The following is a 9,340-nucleotide window of genomic DNA, read 5'->3' as shown; positions in this document are numbered from 1 at the left end:
TATGAAATATATAAAGAACAAACTGTGTGAGTGACAGAAAAAAAAACATTTTTTTAAAGGGTCCTAAATGTGGATTCCACTTGAAGATTCAGCACTGACCTTTAGAATCCACACAGTGCTAGGAGAAAACTATATGTTAGTTCTTCTTTTTTAATTTTACCAAAATTTCGCAAGACTAAATATATTAGAAATGAATTTTTAAGAATCAATGTTTTCCATTCACGGGTTGTTGTGTCTTATTAATAGAATCCTCCTACAGAACACCATCTAAATGCATAACATCTATATATATATATATACCATTGGGCATTTTACCACTATCACTAACTTCCTCTTCTGTGTGGTTCACTGAGCTTTGGGTGAAAAGGCAGCTTACTGTGGGCTTAGAGAGAACAACAGAAGAAAAAACTGTGAAATTACATAAAAAGTGTTGTACATGAAACCTCCGCCTGGGATGAAACAGCCAATCACCTTACCTGCTGCGTCACCACAGCACTTATGGCCATGGAATAAAGAGGAGTTTTTTTCTAACAAAAGATTTGCTGAGTGCTGCAAATTATTTTTACTAGATTGGTTCATCCCATCCCTGCCCTGGATCACCAGGGGTGCAGGCATTAATCCCCTTGCCAACCTAGATCACCAAGCGTGCAGGCATTAATCCCCTTGCCAACCTAGATCACCAAGCGTGCAGGCATTAATCCCCTCCCCAACCTAGATCATCAGGGGTGCAGGTGCTAATCCCCTCCCTGCACTAGGTCACCAAGCGTGCAGGCATTTTACCTTTCCTGCCCTAGATCACCAAGCGTGCAGGCATTTTACCTTTCCTGCCCTAGATCACCAGGCGTGCAGGCATTAATACTGTCCCTGTCCTAGATCACCAGGCGTGCAGGCATTAATACTGTCCCTGTCCTAGATCACCAGGCGTGCAGGCATTAATACTGTCCCTGTCCTAGATCACCAGGCGTGCAGGCATTAATACTGTCCCTGTCCTAGATCACCAGGCGTGCAGGCATTAATACCTTCCCTGCCCTAGACCACCAAGGGTGCAGGCATTAGAGGGGTTATCCAATGCTACAAAAACATGGACACTTTTCCCCCTCTCTTGTCTCCAGATTGGGTGGGGTTTGAAACGCAGTTCCATTGAAGTAAATGAAGCTTAATTGCAAACCGCACCTGAACTGGAGACAAGATTGGGGCAAAAGTGGCCATGTTTTCGTTGCGCTGGATAACCCCTTTAATACCGCCCTATTCATGATTGCCAGGGGTGCAGGCATTAATCTCTCTACCTGCTTAGATCACCAGGGGTGCAGGCAATAATACCTTCCCTGCCCTAGACCACCAAGGTTGCAGGCATTAATACCATCCCTATTCTTGATCGCCAGGGGTGCAGGCATTAATCCCAAACTCTGGACAGGGGCCTTTTTTAGTATACGCCCAGGTAACTATTAGAGATGAGCGAACAGGCCAAGGTTCGGGTTCGTATGAACCTGAACTCTCGGCTTCTGATTCCCGCTGTCTGCCCGCTCCGTGGAGAGGGTGGATACAGCCTGAGGACCTTTTAGAAAACTGGGATACAGCCATAGCCATAGGCTGTATCCCAGTTTTCCAGGCGGTCCTCAGGTTGTATCCACCCTCACCACGGAGCGGCAGACAGCGGGAGTCAGAAGCCGATACCTTACGAACCCGAACCTCGACCGGTTCGTTCATCTCTAGTCCCTATCACCACTTTTCTACTGATCCTTTAATAACCCGAAACGCGTTTGGATTTATTTGAACAGACATTTGACAGCCCCACCATTGCACTGTACCATCTACAGTAAGAGTGCACTAAAAAACGCTGAGATCTATCTCCTCCGCTGTTTGCGCTAACTGCACATACCACGCACACCCAGAAAGAAGCTGCCTGCCCGACACTCTCCCTTGTCAGTTTGGAGAAGGTGTGAGAAGAACGCCGGGTTCTTAATGTTTTATTGCCAACCATTAAATAACTACTTTTAATATATGTACTGGAAATCTTGTTTACTGTGATAAAAGGCATCTTACCAGCCAGCAATTACATATATAGGAGGAAATTAGTACTACATCCCACATTGAAATTCATTGGCAGCCAGGTAGTCTTGCCAAGTCTCTGACAACGAGAGTTACTGTCCGAGGTGTACAGTATCTCCCCTCTGGCTAATATACAGGGGTCTTGGATAAAGATTTCACTATCTATGATGTCCATGTGCCCTTATTGGGAGATAGATTGCTCTTAACAATCATTTTCTTCTTTTTATGGAATGGGAATGACCGGACCCCCAGATAGTCTGCCAACACAGCAGTGACTCTCAAGACAAAGGGGTGACTCATAAAAAGTTGGTGAAATACATTTTCCGTCTACAGATACTACCACGTTACACCGTGCTCAGTTATATCAGTATCTTTAAATAAGACACCAGAGACTGGCGTGCAGACAATGGGGGCTGTGGGAGTTTTATCAAACCATGACCTTCACCTGGTTTACCCTTTACCTAGAATACACTGTAGACACTGAAGGGCTAGCACAGCCCCATGGTGCGGCAGATATAGAACTGGAGAGTCAGTGGTTAACCGAGGGAAAATTTCATCTGACATTTCAATAGGAAGTTTTCTAAATCCTGTGAGGTCTTATGTGATATAGCACAGAATATATTGGGTAGCGAGTTGTGTGGGTCAAGGTTAAAACAGTGGGAGACAAAGAGGAAGGTGTATATTACAGGCTGACTCAGAACTACATGCCACTTTAACGTTTTTAATTATTTTTTTTTTCAGTCACAAGTTGCAACTTATTCTCTGTGACATTTCACTTTCATTCTTCTTCCAGTTTGTGATGACTAGGAAAAAATATATAAATTTAAAGTTTAATGTCAACCAAAGACTGCGGAGGAAAGGTCTATTACAAAAGCAGGGACTTCACATTTTAACATCAGTTAAAGGGGTAATGTGGATGGTTAAAAAAAAAACTTTGGATGGGATCAGCATGAGAATAAAAAAAAAAAAAAAAAAAGACCTGAGTCCCATGCAGCTCCCACTGTGACGTCTTCTGGTCCCCCAGTTGTCGCTATTCTTCCTTCTTGCAACACAGACTTCTTTTGGGAGTGACAATGTCCTTGGTGACTGAGGCGGGACACAGCTGCAGCCAGTGATAAGCCAGTGGCAGAGCGACCCATCAGAGGCGGGAAGTAGAAAGAAGGGCAGGCAACAAGGAACCAGAACACTTTCCATCTCAGTCAGTGATTGGCTAAGTGAGTTTTCACTGCTGAGCCAACTCCATCCAACTTTGAAGTTGGTAAAAGAGTGGCAAGTGAGAGAAAGGAACACATCACAGGGAAACTGCAGGGGATCTAGGTAGGTGAGTATGACATTTTGTTGTTTTTTCAGCCATTTAAAAAAAATAATTCACTATCCTGAAAACCCCTTTAACCTTGAAAGGGTTTTCTAAATTAAAATAAATAAATTATATGGATCCATCAATAAACTACAGGAACTATGTAATATATTCCAACATCTATTGGAGCAAAAATGTGCCAGTAGTATGACCTTTCGAAACCGTCTCTAGGCTGTGTTCCCAAATGCTGGTGAACAAATGTGTCCGAAACCTCATCCTATGTATCCACTAAGGCAGTGCTTCTCAAACTGTGAGGCGGGCCTCACCAGTGAGGCGCCCCCTAGTTGTTGGTGAGGCCCTTTATTGGAGGTAACTTGCAATAACCCATACTAAATGAGGACAAGAGTGGAGCTGTTTCTGGAAGAAACCAGATACAAGTTTTCTGATCGTGTGTAACCCCTTTAATATACAGTTTCATTGGAGGTATGGGAAAAATGGCTGATAAGACTTTAAGACCATAATTATACAGCCACTAAAAATAATGGAAGGTATGCTTTGTGGAACTTTTTTTTGCATCTTTTTGTGCAATTTCCATCTTTAAAAAATACTGTTTTTCAAATTGCATAATGAAATTTGCTGTAGCAAAAAATGGAAGAAAAGCATGGGATGTGGCTGGAAATAATATATTTGTTGCCACTTGTACAATGTAGCACTTTGTAGAACAGCGCTATATCCGCCTAAGGGTAAAAACACTTTATCAGGTTGCGTTGCAGTTCCATTGCAGTTTGCAAAGGCATCATATCAGTTTCCAATTTTAGGCAATGGAAGAATTTAATTGCAGATATGGAATCTACAATACAACCTCTGTTTTCCCCCTAAGGCTGTGATGACGAACCTATAGCACACATGCAAGAGGTGGCATGCAGAACGCTCCCTGCTGGCATGCATTCCATAGATCACTCCTGGTGAGCAAGTGTTCTTTCAGGAGTATGTGCATTTGCACAAGGCTGTCTCCTCTGCCCCAACACAGGTGCAATGACATCAGTTGTCAGCACAGCCGGACTGCAAGGGAAGTAGGCCGCCTGGCAGCTGGAGCTTTAGGTATGTGTAACGGACGAGATCCTGCAATACACAGATACTGTGAGAAAGCCTGGACTCCCACAATAATGATTGGAGTCCCTGCTCTGTACAGGGTTTCATGTTCAAGAGCAGAAAACTTCTGGAGCCTGGCTGGGCTCAGCAGGAGGTATACATTGTATGCCTCCTTTTCAGCCTACTAAGAGTTAAGTGGTGATGCACAGCATCACCACTTAACTCTTCTGTGGTCAGAGACATGTATTTGTGTCACCCACCTCCCTCCACCGTGTCTGGGTTAAGTAGTGATGCACAGAATCACTACTTAACCCTTTTGAACAACTGTCAGAATGATGTGTGTTCAGCTCCTATTTAACACTTACCTCTCCTGGCTGCATAGCTAGCTGCAGTACAGCCTCCAGTGGTCATCTGATGATCATTAGAGGCTGCGCTGCAGCTAAAGATATAGCCAGAAGCTGTGTTCCCACATTGCATTTTTTATATAAATTCAGTGTGAAAACACAGCCTTTCAGCACTTTTTGGATGCTCTTCCCAGCCACGCTAGCCACCATGGCTAGTGTATATACCACAAACTGCAGGCGGCACTTGGATTTTCATGTCCCTCCTGGAGTTCACAACCGCAGGTGCTACACAGTCGCTAGTGCGGCACGGAGAGCACCCTCATTTACTAACATGTTCTCTCTCTTTATTTGTTTTTTTTTTTTTTTGAGAAAACAAAAAGGAAAGAAAGCTGTTTAACCCCATGTTGACCGTAAATATGTCATCTTTACATTTGCCCCACATCTATAAATAAAATCACTGCTGTAAAGCGTATCACTTTAATGCTGTGATGCAATTGTAAATTCCATGTCTGCCGTTATCTCAACCTTATGTCCCTGGACACTGATGGAACTTGGATTACATTGCAGACAGAGCTCTGGGGCTTCCGTTCTGTACCAACGTCAAGTGTAATGCATCCTGTTATGTGTTTACAAACGCGTTAAACTTCCTGACGCATTAAGCGGAGCCTGCGTGCAATGAGGGAGTTTCCTGCATGTATTGTATTACCATAGAGACTGTGGTTACTCCCCTTCTGCTGCACACACACACGTCACTTGCAGACACTGTACTTCCTATATTACATTGTACTCAGTGAGGTCAGCAGCACATTGGTTGCACACAGTACTGTACATAAACACCAATACAAAGCATTACATAATTAGCAAGGCTCTTGTCCATAGGTGGCAGTATTCTAACTATTAGTGCTGGCAGAATACAGTGGTACCTCAGTTCTTGATCTTAATTGGTTCCGGAAGGTAGTTTGACAACCGAGCAGTGTCTTCCCATAGGAAATAATGTAAATTTGTTTCATTGGTTTCAGCACTCACCAATAATTACCTACAGTACCCATATATTACATTGAAAAGTGCCCAGTTTAATCTCTACAGTACAGTACAGTACAGCACTATAATGTACAGGACATTATAGAACAGTACTATATACTGTACAGTACATTACAGAACATCACTATATACTGTACAGTACATTATACACAAGAAACATTCAACAGAACAAGTAATTATAGTACAGTAGTAACCAACTCCTTACTCATCCTTTACTGTATAGCGTCCCCCCCCATCCAAGCACTGTAATGTATGGGAGATGGTGGTGCACTGACTGTACTACTACTGTACTGTATATGCACTCCAGCAGTCTTATACAGTACTGTATGTGAAGCCTCACCAGTGCTAAACTCCCCAGGTACAATCCACCAACCACGCTCACAAAAACCGAGATACTGAGTACTTCAAGACTGGGGGCCCGAAAAGTGTTTGAGAACCAAAGCAAACTTTCCTTGAAAATACAGTTTGAGTTCCAAGCAGTTTGAGAACCGAGCAGTTTGATAACCAAGGTGCCACTGTATACAGTGGGGGAAAAAAGTATTTAGTCAGTCACCAATAGTGCAAGTTCCACCACTTATAAAGACGAGAGAGGCATCTGTAATTGACACCATATGTAGACCTCAACTATGGGAGACAAAATGAGAAAACAAATCCAGAAAATCACATTGTCTGATTTTGTAAGAATTTATTTGCAAATTATGGTGGAAAATAAGTATTTGGTCAGTAACAAAATTTCATCTCAATACTTTGTTATATATCCTTTGTTGGCAATGACAGAGGTCAAACGTTTTCTGTAAGTCTTCACAAGGTTGGCACACACTGTTGTTGGTATGTTGGCCCATTCCTCCATGCAGATCTCCTCTAGAGCAGTGATGTTTTGGGGCTGTCGCTTGGCAACACGGACTTTCAACTCCCTCCAAAGGTTTTCTATAGGGTTGAGATCTGGAGACTGGCTAGGCCACTCCAGGACCTTGAAATGCTTCTTACGAAGCCACTCCTTCCTTGCCCTGGCGGTGTGCTTTGGATCATTGTCATGTTGAAAGACCCAGCCACGTTTCATCCCCTTTCATGTCCTTGCTGATGGAAGGAGGTTTGCACTCAAAATCTCACGATACATGGCCCCATTCATTCTTTCATGTACCCGTATCAGTCGCTGGCCCCTTTGCAGAGAAACAGCCCCAAAGCATGATGTTTCCACCCCTATGCTTTACAGTAGGTATAGTGTTTGATGGATGCAACTCAGTATTCTTTTTCCTCCAAACACGACAAGTTGTGTTTCTACCAAACAGTTCCACTTTGCTTTCATCAGACCATAGGACATTCTCCCAATACTCTTCTGGATCATCCAAATGCTCTCTAGCAAACTTCAGACGGGCCCGGACATGTACTGGCTTAAGCAGTGGGACACGTCTGGCACTGCAGGATCTGAGTCCCTGGCGGCGTAGTGTGTTACTGATGGTAGGCTTTGTTACATTGGTCCCAGCTCTCTGCAGTTCATTCACTAGGTCCCCCCGCGTGGTTTGGGGATTTTTGCTCACTGTTCTTGTGATCATTTTGACCCCACGGGGTGAGATTTTGCGTGGAGCCCCAGATCGAGGGAGATTATCAGTGGTCTTGTATGTCTTCCATTTTCTAATTATTGCTCCCACAGTTGATTTCTTCACTCCAAGCTGGTTGCCTATTGCAGATTCAGTCTTCCCAGCCTGGTCCAGGGCTACAATTTTGTTTCTGGTGTCCTTTGACAGCTCTTTGGTCTTCACCATAGTGGAGTTTGGAGTCTGACTGTTTGAGGGTGTGCACAGGTGTCTTTTTATACTCATAACAAGTTTAAACAGGTGTCATTACTACAAGTAATGAGTGGAGGAAAGAGGAGACTCTTAAAGAAGAAGTTACAGGTCTGTGAGAGCCAGAAATCTTGATTGTTTGTAGGTGACCAAATACTTATTTTCCACCATAATTTGCAAATAAATTCTTACAAAATCAGACAATGTGATTTTCGGGATTTGTTTTCTCATTTTGTCTCTCATAGTTGAGGTCTACCTATGATGTAAATTACAGACGCCTCTCATCTTTTTAAGTGGGAGAACTTGCACTATTGGTGACTGACTAAATACTTTTTTTCCCCACTGTAAGCATCCCACTTCGATGGTCAGGCAAGATGACAGAACTGGACTTTTCTAAACCCTGTCAGTGGCTTCTGTTACTCACATACCCCCAGGACTTACAGTAGGGTGGAATTGTATAACAACCAGAGAGTAGCCAGAACAAATATATGAAAGCACATATCAGTGGATGCAGGTAATACGGTATATAACAGAAATAGGAATTCACGAGAGATGATCGAACGTTGGGAAATGTTAGGTTTGATGGAACTCGAACCTTCTGCATTTGATTCCCAAAGCCTTCCCGTTCCGTGGGGAAGGTGGAGACTGCCCGAGTACTGCTTGGAAAACAGGGAAACAGCCTAGGTAATAGGCTGTATCCCTGTTTTCCAGGCGGAACTCGGGTTTGCTCCACCTTCCCCATGGAACGGGAAGGCATCAGGAATCAAATGCTGAAGGTTCAAGTTCGATCGAGCCTAACATTTCCTGATGTTCGATCATTTCTAGAACTCACCAATAGAGGACAGAAACCAAATGATGATGACATAAAAGATGAAGAAGACAGTCAGGAATTAAAGCAGATGGATGATTTAAAGAAGAGATGGGGAACCTGCAGCAAAACTAGAATTCCCATTAAGTCTGGACAGATAAAGCTTTGGCTTTGGTTGGTTGCATGGTGGAAATTATAGTTTTGCAACAGCCGGAGGGCTGCAGGTTCCTCAATGTGCAGAAGAAAACTGACCCTTACTAACTTTTCCTGAATGTTCCACGATTTATCCATGAATATTGTCCCTAACACTAGACATCACAGGCCGTGAAACTATCCCTAATGTGAACTCGAATCTGTAAAACTGACCCTCACAGAAACTACAGTAGGACTCTAGGACCCAGAGAAGAAAATAAGGACCCTTTTACACAGGCCGATTACCAGCAAGGAGTGTTGTTAGAAATTCTAATTTGGCCGATAATCGGACTGTGTAAGTGTGTCAGGCATGAGCCGATAAGCGAGAAAACAGACGCTCGCTGGCTGTTCTTTTGTGCAGTACACAGTTTTATCGCTATTGGCTGCACTTCTCTATGTGTAAACAAGGATGTGCGGCCCAAAGCAATGTATTTAAATGGCCGCACATCCCTTTTGAAAAGGACAAAAAGATGTTTTCAGCACGCAAGGCCAGGAGAGGGGCCCCAACTAGTCGTCTTGGCAGGAAGCCACCCATGAGTACTCACAGCTATTTGCCGGTCAGTGGAGAGACCACTGTGCATATCTGTGCTGATTGCTTTCCTTTAAAGGGGTACTCCAGCGGGGGGGGGCACTTTTTCACTGGGACCGGGGAAGAGGTGGCTGAGGGAAAAGATGTCCACTCACCTCCCCGGTTCCAGCGGCGAGTCCCGGCCACTTCCGGGTGTCTGACGCG

Source organism: Dendropsophus ebraccatus, chromosome 7 (assembly GCF_027789765.1).
Source record: "Dendropsophus ebraccatus isolate aDenEbr1 chromosome 7, aDenEbr1.pat, whole genome shotgun sequence".
NCBI lineage: Eukaryota > Metazoa > Chordata > Amphibia > Anura > Hylidae > Dendropsophus > Dendropsophus ebraccatus.
This window is presented reverse-complemented; position numbering follows the sequence as displayed.